At 34.3% G+C, this 21,262-nt stretch overlaps 1 pseudogene; it reads left to right on the top strand.

Moving 5' to 3' along the window:
• Nucleotides 1–616: 616 nt before the first annotated feature.
• On the top strand, nucleotides 617–2,206 carry LOC141494878 (lysosomal cobalamin transport escort protein LMBD1-like; annotated as a pseudogene).
• The last annotated feature ends 19,056 nt before the right edge of the window (nucleotides 2,207–21,262 follow it).

Below are 21,262 nucleotides of genomic sequence, written 5' to 3'. Positions count from 1 at the left end.
TACCTGAGTTCAAATCCAACCTCAGACACATAATAATTACCTAGCTGTGTGGCCTTGGGCAACCCACTTAATCCAATTTGCCTTGCAAAAAAAACTAAAAAAAAATATTGCATTTTAGGGAAATACAGGTCGAACTCCTTAAGCCCATAATGGCCTCTCCCAAATAGAATAAAGTATGGTTTCCAAGTTTATAAAGGAGTGATATCAAAACACCATATTAATTATTTAATATACTCAGATGGCATTAAATAATTTGGTTCCAATGAAAATAAAAACATCTTTTTTTCTTTTTTAGAAAATCTTTCTCCAATGAGATAAATATGTAATTTAGAGTTGATCACTATAAAATTATAATGCATAGCAAAAGGAAAAAAGATAGGGTGTTCAAGCATAAATCTGAAGATCATATTTACAGAAATAGTTTTAAAGTGGTGCTAATCCGGGATTCCCGCCCCGAAGCGAAGATGGAGGCGGCGGCCGGGAGCGGGTCCGCCTCCGTGGAGCTGGTGATCGGCTGGTGGTTCTTTGTGCTGCTCTTACTGGCAGTTTTGGCATTCTGCTGGGTATATGTTCAGAAATACCAAAGTCAATGAGAAAGTAAAGTTGTTTCTACCATAACAGTAATTTTTTCCCTGGCAATAGCACTAATCACATCAGCACTTCTTCCAGTGGACATTTTTTTGGTTTTTTATATGAAAAATCAAAATGGTACATTTAAGGACTGGGCTAACACCAATGTTAGTAAACAAATTGAGGACACTGTATTATATGGATATTACACTTTATATTCTGTAATATTGTTCTGTATGTTTTTTTGGATACCATTTGTCTACTTCTATTATGAAGAGAAGGAGGAAAGTGATACTAATAGATGTACTCAAATTAAAACGGCTTTCAAATATACTTTTGGATTTGCTGTCATTTGTGCACTTCTTCTTTTGGTTGGTGCTTTTGTTCCTTTGAATGTTCCTAACAAAAAATTCTACAGAGTGGGAAAAGGTGAAATTCCTTTTTGAAGAACTTGGAAGTAGTCATGGTTTAACTGCTTTGTCATTCTCCATCAGTTCTCTGACCCTGATTGGAATGCTGGCAGCTATCACATACACAGCCTATGGTATGTCAGCTTTACCCCTAAACCTAATAAAAGGTACTAGAAGTGCTGCATATGAATGCTTAGAGAACACTGAAGATATTGAAGAAGTGGAGCAGCACATTCAAAGGATCAAAGGATTAAATCAAAGAACAAAGATGGTCAACCTCTACCATCAAAGGATAGACCGGCCTTAAAACATTTTGAAGAAAAATTACGGACACTTAAAAGGAGAGAGAGGCACCTAGAATTCATGGAGAAGAGCTGCTGGACAAAATTTTGTGGTGCCCTCCAACCCTTGAAGATCATATGGGGAATATTTTTCATCCTTGTGGCACTGCTGTTCACAGTTTCTTCTTGTCAAACCTTGACAAAGCTCTTCATTCAGCTGGAATTGATTCTGGATTCATAATTTTTGGAACCAACCTGACTAACCCATTGAATATGCTTTTGCCTATACTACAGATGGTTTTTCCACTTGATTATCTTCTTATAACAACCATAATTATGTACTTTATTGTCACTTCAATGGCGGGGATTCAGAATATTGGCATATGGTTCTTTTGGATCAAACTGTACAAGATCAGAAGAGGTAGAACCAGACCTTAAGCACTCTTATTTCTCTGCATAATACTTCTGCTGATTGTTCTTCACACTAGCTATATGATTTATAGTCTTGCCCCACAGTATGTTATGTATGGAAGCCAAAAATATTTAATAGAGAGCAATGCAACATATGTTGAGCACAACCATATACTATCTGTCCCAAAGAAATGTGATGCTGATGCTCCAGAAGATGAGTGCATCGTCACAAGAACATATCTGTTCCTTCACAAGTTCGGGTTTTTTAGTGCTGTCTATTATTTTGGCAACTGGGCCTTCATTGCAGTCTTCCTAATTGGATTAATAGTATCATGCTGTAAAGGGAAGAAATCAGTCATTGAGGGAGAAGTAGATGAAGATGATTCAGACTTAAGTGATGATGAACCATCTATGTATTCTTCTTGACAGCCTTTCTCAAAGGTTAATAATTGTCCATTTAAAATTGATTGAATATAACATTCATGTAAATCATTAGCCTGAGTAGGGTTGAACTGACTCATTTTCATCAAAAGTGGGAGCATGGACTTATCAAAAAGTATGTATTTTGATGTTTTTGAATATTTTAGTGCCATAGCATATTAATGTTGAAAATAATTATAACAGTATGTAAATATACATCCATTTGATACAGTGAGGGAATGTTTTCAGGAATTTTTTTTCTCTGATGTATAATAGTGTTGAAGTTGATTAAAAATCTGAATTTAATGCTCCCCTTTTTTGTTGCTATTTTAAAATGTAATTATCACAGGTACTTGTGCCCTTAACTTTCTGCAGTCATATGGAATTGTAAAATGTCTTTTACTAATTGTCTGTTACCTGATAATGAATATCAAGTGGTAAATAAATATTGCTCCCAATAAAAAAAATTTAAAAAAATAAAGTGGTACTAACAAGAATTTGTGGGAGTTGAGCAAAGAAGATAGAGTGAAGAAAGTTGAACTCTCCAAACATTCCCCTCCAAAAAACTTTAAATAATACATCAAATCAAATACTGGAGTGGCAGAGGTAGCATAAAAATCAAAGTAAGATATTCTTCCAGCCCAAGACAACATAGGAGGTCAAAGAGACCTGTAACATGATGGGAGAAAGCTGGGCAGGAACCCATGTGTATGAAACACAAGTGACGGGAACAGGCAGTGAGAAGAGGAGAAGCTTCAGGTGTTTCCAAACTGGAGATGGTAAGGGTGCCTGGCAACTGGTCAGAAATTGATTACAAAGTATTCTTGTGCTAATATGTGACTAGATTCTATTCAGCAACTCCAGAGAAGCATTTTTGATCAAGGAGTGGAAAAACTGAAAGACAAATGTCTAACAACTCCACTGTATATATCCACTTCTATATTATAGTTCAAGGGTGAAGGAGAACATTTTTGGTCAAGAGAGAGTGGGAGGGGGTGGCTAGGTGGCATAGTGGATAAAGCACTGGCCTTGGAGTCAGGAGTACCTGGGCTCAAATCCGGTCTCAGACACTTAATAATTACCTAGCTGTGTGGCCTTGGCCAAGCCATTTAACCCCATTGCCTTGCAAAAAAAAAAAAGAGAGAGAGAGAGAGAGAGAGAGAGAGAGAGAGAGAGGAAACCCTGAGGGGTAGCAACACTTTCAGATCCAAGGGATCAAGAACCTGAGGAAGAAAATAATTTTTAATTCCAAGGGGCCTTAAGGAATAATATTCATGGCAATTTGAAGGATCAGGGAGTTCTTCCTAAGGTCTAGATTACAGACCAAGAAACCCTCATTTAGAATCATACAAGATCTAGCAGCTACCACATTAAAAGAGTAAAGGATACAGAAGAAGATAGTCTCAATGATAAAAAAGTTGAGGGTATAACCAAGAATAACTTACCCAACAAAACTAATCATTTTTTCAAGGGGAAAATGGATATTTAATAAAACTAGAGAATTTTCAAGCATTTCTTATGAAAAAACCAGAGATGAATAGAAATGTTGACTTTGAAATAGAATATTCAAGAGAAATATAAACAATTAAGGATGATAGAGAAATCATAAGGGACTCAACAATATTATTGACCTTAGAATTTTTAGGACACTCAGGAGTACTATGTAGAAAGAAGGTATAGGAGTGAATTGATTATGTTGGGATGATGTAAAAAAAAATGGATGGGTGAGAAAGAGGCATAGCCTAGGCCAAAGGAGAAAGGAGAAGAAAAATGAGGAAAACAACCTTACATAAAAGAGGCAAGCAAGGAAGAACTTTTACTGTGGAAAGGAAAATAATGAGGGTGTCAGTTTCACCCACATTCAAATTGGTTAAAATAAAATAAATATATGCACATGTTCAAATGGTGATTGAAATCTCTCTTAACCAATAGGGAAGCATGAGAAGGGGATAAGAGAAAGGGAAGATAATTAAAAAATGATATATAGAAGAAGGCAATGGCCAAAAGTAAATGAGACTTGAGGAGTTATAGGAAAAAAGGAGTGAAAAAGAGATAAAGAAAAGAAAATAGGATGGCAGTAAATGCAAGGTTAGTAATCATAACTGTGAATGGGAATGAGATGAATTCACCCATAAAACAGTCATGGAGAAAAGAATGTATTAGAAATACAAATTCTAAAAGAAAAAGTTAAATGAATTATTAGAGAAAATATATAATAAAACTATATGAGGGGAGCTCAAATTTCTCCTCTCAAAGCTAGATAAACCTAACTATAAAATAAATAAGAAAGAGGTCAAGGAGTTTAACAGAGGCTTAAAAATTATATATGAAAAACCTCTGGAGAAAATCGAGTAGGAATAGAATGCACTTTTTCTCAATTTTACATGGCACCTTCACAAAAATTGACCATTTAGAAGAATATAAAACCTCACAAGCAAATGTAGGAAAAAAGAAATATTAAATGTACTGTTTTCAGACCATAAATGCAATAAAAACCACATTTAATAAAGAGCAATGAAAGCATAGATTAAAATTAATTAGAAACTAAATGATCTAATCTTAAAGAATGAGTTTACAAAAGATCAAATCAAAGGATCATCAACAATTTCAATAAATAGACAAGAATAAGACAACATTCTAAAATGGTGGGATGCAACCAAAGTAATGCTTACGGGAAATTTTATATGTCTAAGAGCAGATCAACACACTGGACAAGCAACAACAGAAAAACAAAAACATGGAAAATAAAATTCAAAATCCCCAATTCAACACCAGATTGGAAGTCTTGAAAATAAATTTTAAAAAACTACTGGACTAATGAATAAAACTAGGAGCTGGTTTTTATTAAAAAACCAACAATAAAATAAATAACCATTAGTTAATTTGATTTTTAAAGAAGAAAGAAGAAAACCAAATTGCTAACATCATAAATGAAAGGGACTACTTCAACACCAATGAAGAGGAAATTAAAACAATTATTAAGAGTTATGTTACCTAATTATATACCAGTAAATCTGACAATTTAATTTAAATGGATGAATATTTATAAAAATATAAATTGCCCAGATTAATTGAAGAAAGCATAGAATACTGAAAAGACCCAATCCCAGAAAAAGACATTGAACAGACTATCAACAAACTCTCTAAGAAAAATTCCCAGGGTTAGATAAATTCACAAGTGAATTCTACCAAACATCTAAAGGAAAATTAACATGAGAAAGTAGATGAAGGTATCCTACCAAATTCTTTGATAACACCAATATTGTGCTGATAACTAAACCAAAAGAGCAAAAACCAGAAAAAAAAACTATAGTTTAATTTCCCTTATGAATATTGATGCAAAATTTTCAAATAAAACACTTGCTGAAAGATTACAGTAATATATCACAAGATCGTGGGATTTATATAAGGAATGGAAAGGGGTTCAATATTAGGAAAACTATGTCTAATTGATCATATTAATAACAAAACTTCTTCTGACTCTTTCAGCATTCAGCTTTCACCCTTCAAGTCCTCCTTGGACCAAGAGACTCATTTTTCACCTATAATATGGAAACTCAAAAAAATCCACTTTTATTTTAGGTGTGACTCCAATAGCTCTTTTGTGATCATCTTGTAACACTTAGGCAGTTATCTGATTGATAATTTCACAACTCTAACCTTAAAACTCTAGCAATAGTAATATGTAAATATATTGATGGTCTACAATGATCTGCATTCATCCTGACCTCAGTCACTGTTCTGCTTTCAAATAGATCCTCTCTACACATTTATCTGAGATGCAGTTTCCTCTAAAATCCTCAGAACATTCTGTGATTCTCCTCAAGCTTTTTTGTTTCCTCCTCAGCTGATTTTATCAGTGTTGTTACAATAATTAAAATGTCTACAAAGCAAAGGAACAACACTACATTTTATAGAATGTGTGGTATATGGTGTAGTTCAGGACAAACTAACATAGATATTCAAATATCTTTGAGATTAAACAAATAAACTGTCCTAGAACCAAACCATTATACAGAGAGCATTGTTGCTCAGAATTATCCCCCAGGATAACACTGATAAAAATTTAAGAACATATTCTTAATAGATGTCATTATTCCAAATACTGATAATTTCAACTCTACAAAGGTTGGAAATCTAAGTATAAAGAATTAACAGGAGAAATCAAAACTATGTAGATAAAGAAAAAGGAACATATCACCCTGATACTGGGGACAACAACTTGTCCCGAAACAGTTTTATAATTTCAATTAAGAAGATAAAGTGAAAGTAATTATGATAATTATAATTAATATTTATGTAAGGGAGGAGATAATAAGGAGTGGCCTATTTACTCTAATATCTCCAAGTTGATTGTGGGATTCTTTTGTCATTTGATCAGGAGATGCTCTGATCAAACCCATTTACAAATGCAACTTTTAGATTTACAAAGGACTTTACTTACATTTTCCCATTTTAATCTCACAATAACTTTTTGAAGTAGATACTATTTTTATCCCTGTTTTTCACACTAGAAAAACTGAGATTCAGAAAGGCAAATGACTTGCCCCGAAATCACACAAGCAGCAAAAGTCTGAGAGATAATTCAAATCTATATCTTCTTGACTTCTTGTTTAGCACTCTATCCCCTATACCAAGCTGGGTATGTGTATTAAATAAGCATCAAGAAAGTCTATGAGAGAATAAAAGTAAGGTAAGTAGTTTTATGTTATAAGGCTGAAAAAATATCTGAAAATACAAATGAAAATACTTTTGTTCTAAATATAGTAAATAACTTTTCCCCCTTATTTCAATAGGCTGTTACACGATCATTCTATTTCTATTTGAAATGCACTGTATCCAACTATATTCAGGGTCAGTGGAATGTCCTGTTCGCCTATGTGGATGAATGGTGTATTTATGAGCAGTTAAACCATCCTCATGGTGCTCTTCACAGATGATTGCATTAATAGGAAAGATGGATAAAGTTCTAAATTCTAGTTGGATGAAGTCTGAGGTATTAGCTTGTAGAAGCATGCACTTTCATTTCCAACCTTTTTTCCCCCTGCAGAGTTCCTCCCTTCCTTGATTTAGAAATTAATTTGAAACAAAATTAAGAAAAAAATAATTTCTAGAATCTTCTAAAAGAGACATATTAAAATATTTTGTCTTGACTCCTGGCAAAGATGTCAGAGAGAAGCTAGGTCCTGTGCTAAGGTCTCCTGATCTTCCCTCATAAACAATATGAAACAAACCACTTAACGGTTTGGGGGTTTTTTTTGTTGTTTTTTTCTTCTAGAAAAAGCTAGAAAAACAACATGTACATCCAGGTCTGTCTTTGGGGATCATGGGTGCGTTGAGTGCAGAATGCAGACAGCCAGTGGGGAAGGAGCAAGAGCTAGACTAGTCTAAGATCAACCTTAGGGCCTTTTGCTATGGGAACCACTTTGCTGTGGGAAACTGCTCCCTGTGGGAACCACTTTGCTATGAGAAACAACCAGAGAGTAGAGGTGTGACTGTGGGACTGACAGTCTAGGATTTACAGGAAAGGTTGGATAGGCACTACCCCCGTGCTGGCCAGGAGGTGATTCTACATTCCGTGAGAAAAGCCTCCAACACACCCTCCTAGCCAATCAGTGACCAAAGCCTTCAGCACCCCCTACTAGCCAGCTAGTGAACAAAGCCTCTAGGGATCTCAATACCAAACCTCTGTGAACCAGCCCTTCCCCCAACACAAGATCTTAGGAAAATGAAGAAAGGCCAGCGAGAAGGGGGGAACCATAGAAAATTTTCTAGAAAGATAAGAACCTAATTCAGAGGAATGTAGAAACTCTGAGGGGAATATGATTTGGTCTCCAGCACAGAAAGATTTACTTGAAGAAATCAATTGGAAAATTTGGGGAAAAAACCCTAGAGAAAATGAACACCATGCAACAAGAAAAAAAATCTTGGAAATTACAATTGGATGAATGCAAAAATAAATTAATTCACACAAAACCTCAAATGATCAAAGGGAAAACTCTTACAAAAATAGAACTGACCAATTGAAAAAGGAGTTACAAAAGGTAAATGAAGAAAATTCTTCCCTAAAAATTAAAAATGGAGTCTATGGAAACCAATGTCTTCATGAGACAACAACAATTGGTTAAACAAAAGCAAAAAATTGAAAAAGTAGAAGAAAATGTTAAATACCTCATCAGCAAAACCAATGAACTCAAGAATAGATCAAGAAAAGATAACCTAAAAATTATTAGTCTTCCTGAAAACATTGAAGAGGGGGGGAAAAAAAGCCTAAGATCAATATTACAGGATTTAGTGATGGAAAACTGCCCTGATATCATGGAACCAAAGGGAAAAATAGTTATTGAAAAACTACATTGATTCCCCCAGAAAAGGATCCCCAAATGAAAACACCAAGGAATATTATAGCCAAATTCCAGAACTATCACATAAAAGAGAAAATCCTGCAAGCAGCCAGAAAGAAACAATTTAAATACCAAGTAGTCATAGGAAGGATAATGCAGGACCTGGCCACAGCAACATTAGGAGAGTGGGGGGGGCAGAGCCAAGATGGCAGCATGAAGGCATTATTTCCTGGGAACTTATTCCCCCCACAAAACTCCAAAATTTAGAGGGGCAGAACCCACAGGAAAGACTGCATGATACATTTTTGCAGTCCAAGATAACTTAGAAGTTCCATGGGAAAGGTAGGTTTCACCAGGACCAGGAGGTTGGAAAAAAGCCATGGCCGCAACACAGCCCAGCCCAACCCAGCCCAGACATCACTGGCAACAGATGAAAGGACAATGAGAGAATTCTTCTACAGCAGAATGAGTGTGGAGTGAGGAGCATAGGCCACAGAATCTGCAACAAGAATCTGGAAAAAAGTAGAGTGCACCCCCAGAGATGGTAAGGGAAGTCTGCAGAGATTTCTCTGCTCTCCTCAGGATAGGACTCTGCTGCTAGCCCACACTCAGATCCAGGTTGCAGTTTGGGCTTCAATACTAAGTATCCAAGTTGGATCCTTCCTTATAGCTCCAGGGAAGAGTGAAGTATGGGACAAATCTACATATCAAAGCACAGGCAAGAGAGCATAAGACCTTGGAGGAATAAAGGTCCCATTGGGGGGTGCCCACCCAAAAAAAACCAAAAGTCTTGGATGTAGTGTAAATTAGTCTTGGGCTGAGGAAATGAATAAACAACAGAAAAAGAAGAATCTGACCATAGAAAATTACTTTAGTCCCATGGAAGATCAAAACATATACTCAGATGATGACAAAATTGAAATTTCCATATCCAAAACATCCAAGAGAAAAATAGAAAATGGTCTCAGACTATGGATGAAAAGCAGTTAAGGGAGATGGAGGAAAAATTGGGAGGAGAAATGAGAGCAATGCAGAAAAATCATGAAAACCAAATCAATAGCTTGGTGAAAGATATACAAAAAAAACTGAAGAAAATAATATGTTAAAACTGAGTTTAGGCCTAATGGAAAAAGCAAAACAAAAGGCAAATGAGGAAAAAGAATGCCTTGAAAGGAGAATTGGCCAGCTGGAAAAGGAGATAAAAATGCGATTTGAAGGAAATAACTACTTCAAATGCAGAATGGAACTTAAGGAAGCAGGTGACTTTGTAAGAAATAAAATGCTTCCCAAAAAGTCAAAAATTAGAATAAAATGTGAAATATCTCATTGGAAAAACAATGGACCTCAAAAACAGATCCAGAAAAAATAATTTAAAATTATTGGGCTATCTGAAAGCCATGACCAGGAGAAGAGTCTAGACTTCATTTTTCAACAAATAATACAGCAAAATTGTCCTGAAAGAGATTCCAAAAGAAAAACTTCCAGGAATATTATATCCAAATTCCAAAACTTCCAAACAAAGAGAAAATTCTAAAAGCTGCCAGAAACAAACAAGTCAACTACTGAGGCACCATAGTCAGGATTACACAGGATCTGGCAGCATCTACATTAAGGGTTCATAAGGATTGGAATATGATATTCTGGAAGGCAAAACATCTTTGTTTACAACCGAGAATCAACTACCCAGCAAAACTGAACATCCTCTTTCAGGGGAAAAGATGGACTTTCAATGAAACAGGGAACTTTCAGACTTTCTTATTGATACAACCAAAGGTGATCAGAAAGTTTGATCTCCAAGTACAGGACTCTGGTGAACCAAGGAGGGGATGGAAGAGAAGGACTAACTATGAGGAACTTAATGATATTGAACTGTCTGTATTCCTGCATGGAAAGAAGATGTTGATAATTCATATGAATAATTCATAGAAAAAGCATATATAGACAGGACATAGGAAGGAGAAGAATATAATGGTATAATATAGTAAAAAGATGGAGTCAATGGGTGATAAACGAAAGTACTGGGAGGAAAGGAAAGGAGATGAAGAAGAAGCTAAGAAATTTCACGTAAGAGTCAAGAAAAAGTTTTTTCAATGGAGTGGAAAGGGGGAAAGCAAGGGGGAATGAGTGAGCCATCATTCTCATCAGAAATGTCTCAGAGAGGAAATAACATACACACCTAATAGGGTGAGGAAATCTATGTTACCCTAAGGAAAAATGAGAAAAAAAATGGATGGAATAAGGGGGAATGGGAGGAGGGGAAGGGAAATAGGTGATAGAAGAGAGGGAAGATCAAGGGGGAGGGTACTCAGATTCAACACACTTTTGGACAGGGCCAGGATGAAAGGAGAGAGATAATAGAATAAATTAGAGTGGGGAGAACTAAAATGGAGGAACAGCTAGTAATAGCAACTGTGGGAAACATATTGAAGCAACTTCTCTGGTGGACTTATGATAAAGAAAGCAACTAACCCCAGAGACAGTCATTGAAACCTGAACACAGACTGAAGTACATTTTTTTCCTCTCTCTCTCTCTATTCTTTGAGATTTCTCATCTTCTTGGAGGTGGGGGTGTTATGTTTACTTTTATCTTTACTCTTATAACACATTCAATTTACATCAATGTATAGCATGGAAACAATGTAAAGACTATCAGTCTTCTTTGGGGGGGGAGTGAGGGTGGGGGAACAATTGTAAAATTCAAAACCTTACAAAAATGATAGGTAGATATTACTATTGAATATAATTGGAAAACAAATAAAATGTTAATTAAACAGTGAAAAAAAATCAAAAAAACAAACAAGGGAAGAAAACCAAATTACTAGTATTAAGAATGAAAAGGGTGGAGGCGGCTAGGTGGTGTAGTGGATAAAGCACTGGCCTTGGAGTCAGCAGTACCTGAGTTCAAATATGGCCTCAGGCACTTAATAATTACCTAGCTGTGTGGCCTTGGGCAAGCCAATTAACCCCATTGCCTTGCAAAAAAAAAAAAACCTTAAAAAAGAATGAAAGGGGTGAATAGAGGGGCCTGGAATGCAATGTTCCAAAAAGCAAGGAAGCTTGGAATGCAGCCAAGAATCCACTATCTGGTAAAGCTCAGCCTTGTCTTCCAAGGCAAAAGATGGACATTTAATGAAATAGGAGACTTCCAACTGTTCCTGATGAAACTACCAGAGCTTAATAGAAAATTTGGACTTCAAACAGGAGACTCAAGAGACAAATGAAAAGGTAAAATTTTTAAAAGGGTGGGGAGGGAAGAAAACTGTTATCAAATAAGACGAAACTGGCAATATCCCTACCTGGAAGAAAGACTTTATAACAACTCTTGAGAACTGTAACTCTATTAAAGAGAATATAATTAGCCAGAAGAGACAGACATGACTAATAAGATAAAATAGTAAATATCTTACCTGGGAGAAAGACTCTAATAACTCTCAATAATTGTAATTCTATTAGAGAGAATAGCCAGAAGTGATGGACACTCAATTGCTTTCAGTGACTCAGATTTATTTAAAAACAATACCCCCTTAAAAAGGAGGACAATAAAGAGATAGAAGGATGGAGGAGACTGAATGGGGTAAATCTCATTACATTAAGAGTTACAAAGGACTTGTTGCAATAGAGGGGAAGAAGGGAGGAGGTGAGAACTCCCTGAATCTTACTAGCATCAGATTGGCTTAAAGTTAACACACACACACACACACACACACACACACACACACACACACACACTCAGTTAAGAAACTTACCTTAGCTTTAAAGTATTAAAAGGGGAAAAGGCTAAGAGGAGGAAAGGGGGAATTAACAGAAGGAAGTGAAGGAATAAGGGCCAAAGGGAAAGAGGGAGAAAAGGGGAGGGGGGGGTTGGATATAGGAGGTCAAACACAATGAAGATGGTGGTATTCAGAAACAAAATACAGGGGAATATGAATAAAGGGGGGAAAGGGTAAAAATACAGAGGGAAGATAGCATGGAGGACATAAAAGAGTTAGTAATTATAACTTTGAATGTGAATGGGATGAAATCTCCCTCAAAATGTAAGTAAATAGCAGAGTGGATTAAAAACTAGAATCCTACAATATACTACAAGAAACTCATTAGAAGCAGAGAGATACATATAGAATAAAGGTAAAAGGTTGGAGCAAAATATATTTTGATAAACCTCTGTTCAATTTGAATTAAAAAAAGAAAGAAGAATACAAAATTGCTAGTATCATAAATGAAAAAGGTGAACTCACCACCAATGATGAGGAAATAAAAGAAATAATTTGAAATTATTTTGCCCAACTCTATGCCAATAAATTTGATAATCTTAATGAAATGGAGGAATATTTACAGAAATATAAGTTGCCTAGATTAAATGAAGATATTAAATACCTATAGAAACCTATCTCAGAAAAAGAACTTCAACAAGCTATTATAGAACTCCCTAAGAAAAAGTCTTCAGGGCCAGATGGATTCACAAGTGAATTCTATCAAACATTTAAGGAACAACTGGTTCCAATTCTATATAAACTATTTGGAAAAATAGGTGAAGATGGAACTCTGCCTAACTCTTTCTATGACACCAATGTGGTAATGATACCTAAAACTAGGAAGAGTTAAAACAGAGGAAGAAAATTATACACCTATCTCCCTGAGGGCTACAGATGCAAAAATCTTAAATAAAATCTTAGCAAAATGACTACAACAAGTTATGATTAGGATAATACATTATGACCAAGTAGGATTTATTCCCAAGAATGCAGAGTTGGTTCAATATTAGGAAAACTGTCAGTATAATTAATTATATGAGTAACAAACCTATCAGAAATCATATGATTATATCAATAGATGCTGAAAAAGCTTTTGACAAAATACAGCACCCATTCCTACTAAAAACATTGGAGAGAGTGTAGGAATAAATGGATTATTCCTTAGAATAATGAACAGAATCTATTTGAAACCATCAACAAGCATTATATGCAATGGGGATAGGCTAGAGGCATTATTACCAATGCTATTCAATATCATAATTGTAAATATTAGCTTCAGCAATAAGAGAAGAAAAAGAAATCAAAAGAATTAGGATTTGGAAGGAAGAGACAAAACTCACTCTTTGCAGATGACATGATGGTATATAGAGAATCACAAAAAAAATCATCTAAAAAACTACTAGAAATAATTTGCTAATTTAGAAAAGTCACAGGATATAAAATAAACTCTCATAAATCCTTAATGTTTCTATATATGACTAGCAAGATGCAACAGAAAGAACCAGAAAGAGAAATACCATTCAGAGTAACCTCAGACAATATAAAATACCTTGGAGTCTACCTGTCAAAGCAGACTCAGAAACTTTTTGAAAACAATTACAAAACACTTCTCACACAAATTAAATCAGACTAAAATAAGCAGGCCAATATTGACTGCTCATGGATAGGCTGAGCACATATAATAAAAATGTCAATTCTACCAAAATTAAACTACTTGTTTAGTGCCCTACCAATCAAAATTTGAAAAAAAAAATTACTTTAATGAGTTAGAAAAGGTGGTAATTAAATTCATATGGAGAAATAAAAAAATCAAGAATCTCCAGGGATTTAATGGAAAAAAGTGCAAAGGAAGGTGGCTTAGCCCTACCAGATTTAAAATTTTATTATAAAGCACCCATCATCAAGAGTGGTGGATCAGTGGAATAGACTAGGTGAAGTAGCAGGAAATGATTATAGTAATCTGCTGTTTGATAAACCCAAAGAGTCCAGTTATTGAGATAAAAACTTTGGGAAAATTGGAAGTTAGTATGTAAGAAATTTGGATTAGAACAACACTTCACACCCTATACCAAGATAAGATCAAAATGGATATGATATCAAGACATAAAAAACAAAATTATAAGCAAGTTAGGAGATCAAGGACTAGTTTATCTGTCAGATCTATGGAAAGGGAAGCAGTTTATGACCAAGGAAGAGATGGAGAACATCATTCAAAACAAACCTAGATAATTTTGATAACATAAAATTAAAAAGCTTTTGCACAGATAAAACCACTATAATCAAGACCAAAAGCAATGTAGCAAATTGGGAAACAATTTTTATGACTAGTGTTTCTGACAAAGGACTCATCTCTAAAATATACAGAGAACTGAGTCAAATTTTTTATTTTTTTATTTTTTTTAAACTTATTTATTTATTTTTGAATTATAAAGATTTTATTTTGAGTTTTACAATTTTCCCCCTAATCTTGCTTCCCTCCCCCCACCCCACCCCCCACAGAAGGCAATTTTTCCGTCTTTACATTGTTTTATAACCTAAAATCCTAATAAGCTCTTTCTTCTTAGAACCAAACTTAGAACCAAAGTTTAAGCTATCTTCTCTTACCACCAAATAACTGGAACTCAGTGTAACATGGGTTCAACTTCTATACTTACAATTTACTAGCTGTGTAATATTGAGAAAGTCCCTTTCCCTCTCTAGATGTTGATGTCACAATCTGTAAAATGAAGAGCTATCTCATTCTGTTCTAACACTCCATATCAGCCTAGGCAACAAAGATTTTCCCCTCTGATAATAAATCTTAGAATTTTTAAGAGTCAGAATAGACCAAGGTTCAAAATGTTAAGAGAATCCTCAATACCACAGCACAATAGAAAGAAATACAGGCAAGGCAGGTATAATCAGGTGCAAGAATTTATCCTTTTTTTCCTAATCCTCCCCCATTCTTCCTATCTCAGCAGCCTTCTTTGGTTGGAGTATTCATCACTGAAGCTCTTGCTCATTTTGAACAGTGGGTCAGGTAAATTACCTCAAATATGTGTGAGTCCCTTGTGTTGCCATGGCAACTGCTCTTGCAACCGTAACAACGTCAATCATAGCAACGGTGAAATCATAACTCGAACCCATATTGCTGACAAAGACATCATGGAAACTCACCACCATTAAATATGAGAGCTTTAGCTCTTCTTTAGGTGAATAAAGAATTGTTTTGTGTTTTGCTTCCAAACAGATGTGGCTTTCTGCAACATGATGTTTAGATATAGTCTTTCATTGATCCTCCCTATATCCACCCATCAAGATTTTCTCCACTATATTTTGTTAGTATGCTTGTAACTAATTACCTTTGTTTTCAATTAAAGAAGACACAATTCTCTTCCATGAATCTCTTTTGTCTGCACAGGTGTTTACCAATAAATACCTTAAAATAATGATTTTATGTGTTTGTGATATTTTAAAATGACTTGTTCTTTTTAATTACATTACATACGTTGTTTTAATTTTTTCTACCTACTTGTGGAAGACAAACTCAAAATAACTAGACATAATTTTCTAATTCTAGTCCATGGAAAAAAAATAGAATCCAGTTGCTTTTGGCTGTCCTGAGAAACAGAGAGGTAGGAAATGGGCTGAAAGAATTGTGCAGCAAAAGGGGCAATGTGAAGGTAATATTCATTTCCTTCTTTCCGATTAATTCAAAGGATATATTCTGGCCTCCAAAATGACCTTCCATCCAAATGGAACTACACCTTCACAATGCCTAGAGTCTACATGGTAATTTGCACCAACAAGGTTCTACAAAAAAATAGGTTTCACTTTTGCCTTACTTTTTTAAAGGGGAGAGATACAGCGTTTATTTTATTTTTTAATGTAAATTGTAGAAAGGGTTTTTTCTAGATAATACTTTTATCTCCTCTCTATACTCTAAGGAACTTTTAAGCAAAAGCACTTCTGTGAGTTTATTAGAATCTTCAGTTTGGATACTGAATTGTTACAAAACCAATATTTTTTTTTACATTTTTCTTCTTAATAACATTCTTTGACCCAGAGAGAACTGGAAAATAAGCTATTTGATGTCTAAAATTGCAGAGATAAACTGACATTGTGTTCTGAAGGTGTCTTTTCATGAGAAAAATGGAATTTTTAAAAAATGTAATCAAGTTATACACAGCCTCTCACCCCCAGGTCATCAGTTCAAATTTGTCTTAGCTTGGAAGTTACAAAAAGTTTTTTTTTCAATTTAGGGGCTTTTTAGTGTCTTCTGGGAAATGAGCTGGGGGTCTTCAGTGAGATTCTTCTTTGTTCTGATGAAAATATATACTGATAGATAGCATTGATGGTCACAGAAATGAATCCAGAGCTCTGGTGTGGAGATCATTTTAAAAGAAAATTCCTCAAGAATCATTGTAGAGAAAAAAAAGTACATGTTAGAATGAAAGAGATACTTCAAAATGTGTGTCAGGTAAGCATAATTCAAATCACAAAGCTCTAATAGATTGCTGATCTCAGTAACATAGGTACTTCCTTCAAGAATAAAGAAAACAAGCTATGTTTCTTTATCCTGTATGATTTGGAAAAACATAACAAATGATAATGAATAATGAAAATCCATGATTCATGTTGAAATGGTAGTGGTAATCACAATAATGGTGGTGGGGATGGCTGCAATGATGATGATGATGATGATGATGATAATGATAATGATGATGGATGATAGTTGATGATTGAGAAAGAGAAAGTAAAGTAGAAGAAAAAAGCATAAAATTATTTTGTAGCAAAGAATGAAACTGTTTCTGTACTGTTTGCACCAATATAGTACTTCTCTGAGCAAAAGGCATCTGCTATTTATTTGATTAAATGCTATTTGATCACCTTTTTATGAATATACAATTCACTTCGTGGCACAGTAGAGTGCAAGAACTGGAGTCAGGAAGAGTCATCGTTGTTCAAGTCTGGCTCAGACACTTACAAGATGTTGTGATCCAAGAAAATTCACTTAACCTTGTTTGCCTCAGTTCCCTGATCTGTAAAATGAATTAGAGAAGGAAAGTAAAAGCCACTGTATTATCTTTGCCAAGAACATCCCAAATGGAGTCACAGTCAGACAAAACTAAAGACAACTATAAACAGCTAGAAAGTCAACTTTTATAAGTAAATAAAAAAGTAACATAACATAGCATAAAAATAAATCACATTCCAGAGCAAAGAAGTCACTGCAACTGGTTCTTATCTTCTTTCTATTTCTGGATATTTTCCATATGCAAAATAGCTCTTGTCCTCATACTGGAACAGTCCAAGGACCCATCCATGCCTTGACTCATTGAAGAGTGAGATTTATTCCAAGAAAAGAAACATCACATCACTATAATGAGGTTGTCTCTCTTTCCTTGGTTACCAAATGACATCTCCACAAACAATACTTCAACTCAAGATAAAAAACAGAAGTCCTTAAAAAGAGTTTTGGAGCTTGGTTTGGTTTGGCTTGATTATTTTGTTTGTCTACTACAATGTATCTACACACCCTGTGGTTAGTTTGAATGAATCATTCTGGTAATAAAATCCTCCTTCATTATATCTTTCAGTTGTGTGGGAAATGATTGTAGAAATCAGATCAGGCCTTTAGTCTGGAAATAGGGCACAAAATAACTGTTATAAAAGTAGAAATTCCATAAGAAAAAACTTACAGAAGCACAAAGCATTTGTGGGATACGATGAGGGTTTCTCTTCAGAGTGTTAACCTGAAAAGATGAAAATGTTCACCCAAATACCCTTTTAGTTGCCTTTAATAAAACCATTGTGAATCTATCATCTACAAATATATCTGAAATTTTTTTAAACTATTTCTATTTTCAATCCATAGAACTTCTCAAAATATATTTATATATGCCTATATCTGTAAATATCCATACAAAAATGTATTATAGGAATTATATTTCTGTATATGTCTACATATGTGTGTATAAATACATACATATGATAAATGCATATATATATTTGTTTATTCAAAATTTCCTTGTATTTGCATAAATCAAAATATAGGAATCATAACCATCAGTGAAGTTAGTAACAAGAAATAAAAATATGAGGTTAATAAGTTTATAGCTCCACAGAATATATAATATATAATATATACATTAATATTTTAATATTTAATATAATAATATATATTAGAGAATATATATTTAATATAATAATATATATTTAATATAATAATATATATTAGAGAATATCAAGCAAGTTTTGATATTAAATCAAAAACTAGTCATTAACAAAGAACATATTCAAAATAGTAACTAAGATGGAGCAACTGTTCTTCCCTTTGAAATTTAGAAGTTTCGCATAGTACTTTCAGTTCTTCAGAAGCATAGGAGAAATTAAGCTTATTACTTAGTAAGCAAAAATAGTGTTAAAATAAAAATCAATCATATAGTGCTACTTCTTTCCCAGAAGTTGTTCTATGCAACAGCTTTCCCCCAGTCCTGTTCCACTTTGCCCTCTTCCCCAACAGTGACTTTATAGTAGTGTTTTCAGAGTCTCCATTGTCCCTCACTCAGCTGAATTGGAGATATATGTCCTGCTGTTTATCCAGCATAAAATATTTCAAGTTATATTTGAACCAATTGAATAAACTGAATCATAGTCATACTGATAAGGGTTTTTTTCCCCCAATTACATTTCATAGGTTCAATATTTGGACTGTTAATTCCTATTCTTTATATATAACTACATCATCTCCACTTCCAATCATATATGTCTTGAATGATTTACATTTCTATAGTGGATGGTTTTAAGCATATTTACTTATTTTTAGCTCTTTCTAGTATGGAGGAGAGACAGACACAGACACAGACAGAGAGATTTAAAACTCAATAGCATGAAATAGGGTTTATAGCCTGCTTCTATGAGGAAAGGTTGGAGGGAAAGGAGTGAATAAAGAGAAAAGGACTTGAGTCAGACAATAAACAGAAGTTATGCAGTCAATTTGGAGGGGTTTAAAAAATGAAGAAGATCAAAGATGGAATGTGAAAAGGAGAAATTATGTGAAATATTAAAGATAATAAGAAAAATAATTTCTTAGGCCAAGATGATGGTTAAATTTCCTCTTTCTGAATGAGGGAGGCACAAGACACAGACAATTAAGGGAGTTTTTAAAAGGACCAAGAAGAGTTTGAAAGCGAAGTCCAGTTTTCAAGATAAGATTGGCTAAATTGTTAGCTGTGGTGTGGGGGGGGGCAACTAGGTGGAGCAGCGGATAGAGCACTGGCCCTGGAGTCAGGAGTACCTGAGTTCAAATCTGGCCTCAGACACTTAATAATTACCTAGCTGTGTGGCCTTGGGCAAGCCACTTAACCTCATTGCCTTGCAAAAACAAAAAAAAAAAATAAATAAATAAATAAATAAATAAATTGATAGAAGGGGAAAGTGACAAATGTTGGAAGGGATATGGAAAATTGGGATCATGCACAGATGGTAGAACTGTGAACTGAACCAACCATTTGGAGAGCAATTGGAAATATGCCCAAAGAGTTATAAAACTGTGCATACCCTTTGACCCAGAAATGCCACAATTAGGTGTATTTACCAAGGTGATCAAAGAAAAAGGAAAAGAATTTATGATGTTCTAAAACATAGCATATCTCTTTGTGGTGGCAAAAAAAACTGGAAATTGAGGAAATAGCAATCAGTTGGGGAAAGTTGAACAAGTTGTACTATATGGTCATGATGAAATACTTCTGTGCTATAAGAAATGATAAATTAGCTGATTTTGGAAAAATATGTAAACACTTGTGGAAAGTAATAAAGAGTGAAATGAACAGAATGAAGAGAACACTACATACTGTGACAGCAATGTTGTTCAAAGAATGACTGTGAATGACTAAATTATTTTAAGTATAAGAAATGCTCAAATCAACTACAGAGGAACTATGAATTAAAGATACTATTTAACTGCAGAGAAAGAACTGATAATAGAAATATACTATTATTTTACATATATACATATATACATACAAATCTTGTCTAATGGTGGCCTTCTCTAGGAAAGGGTGTAGAAGGAGGGAGAAAAAAGTGCACAGCAAAGAACCAAAAAAAAACCTTCAGAAAGAATCTCAGAAAATCAGAGTAGTATTGAAAATTATGTGTAATATTTATTATTTGGTTTTCAAAAATAAGTAAATATTGTGAAATGAAGATTTGTGATTCAGTTTTGAATCTCCTTTTTGTGTTGTGCTTGGAAATGAATTTTTGAATGGAAATGAATTTTATGTCTTTTTATGTTTTAGTTAAAATAAGTGAAGTTTTTAAAAAGAAAAGATTACATGGAATACTTAGAAAGTAATACAAATTAATAGAGTAGATTGGAAAGGATAAATTTGTGAAACATACAGGAGGCTGATGCAAAATTGGAAAGTTGGGTGTAATTAGGGATTTCTTATTTACATTAAATGAAAGAAATTGGCTGATGTTGTCAAGTTATTTTCAGAGATGATAATTGTCTGTAAATATTTTAGACAATTGTTTGAGGTTGGGGTATGATACCCACAAGTAGCTTAAAGGGAGGGGAGAGGCTAAAGATTTCAAGCAGTGTGGAAAGAAAAGGAAATTCTGCTGGGCTGATTTGCATCAAGTGTACAATATCTATAGCTCTTCCTGAGAAATGCAATCTTTCTAACTGTTAACTATTTCTATGCATAGGCTAATGGATTCCCTTCTGGAGGAGAAAGTGAAGGGACTCAAAAAGTATCTTTTCACAGTTCAATTGGTTCAGATAATGAAGTGTTCTTATGAAAAACAGAAGTAGGGTTTCTACTGGCAAAAAAAAAAATCTGAAATGGCAGAAGGAGGGAGACTTGACCCTAATAAAGGGTAGAAAATATTATACAGGAATAGGTGACAGATAGATAGATGATAGATAGAGAGAAAGAGAGATTGATAGAATGATAAAGAATGTTTATTTAGTATTTACAATTTATCAGTTACTATTCTAAGGGTTAGTAATACAAATACAAACAAATAAAATAATCCCTACTCTCAAGTCACCTATATTTTCATCATTTAATAAAGAATACATAAAAGAC

This window comes from Macrotis lagotis, chromosome 8 (assembly GCF_037893015.1).
Source record: "Macrotis lagotis isolate mMagLag1 chromosome 8, bilby.v1.9.chrom.fasta, whole genome shotgun sequence".
Taxonomy (NCBI): Eukaryota; Metazoa; Chordata; class Mammalia; order Peramelemorphia; family Peramelidae; genus Macrotis; species Macrotis lagotis.
The sequence above is the reverse complement of the archived record's forward strand: the minus strand, read 5'-3'. Positions and strand labels throughout refer to the sequence as shown.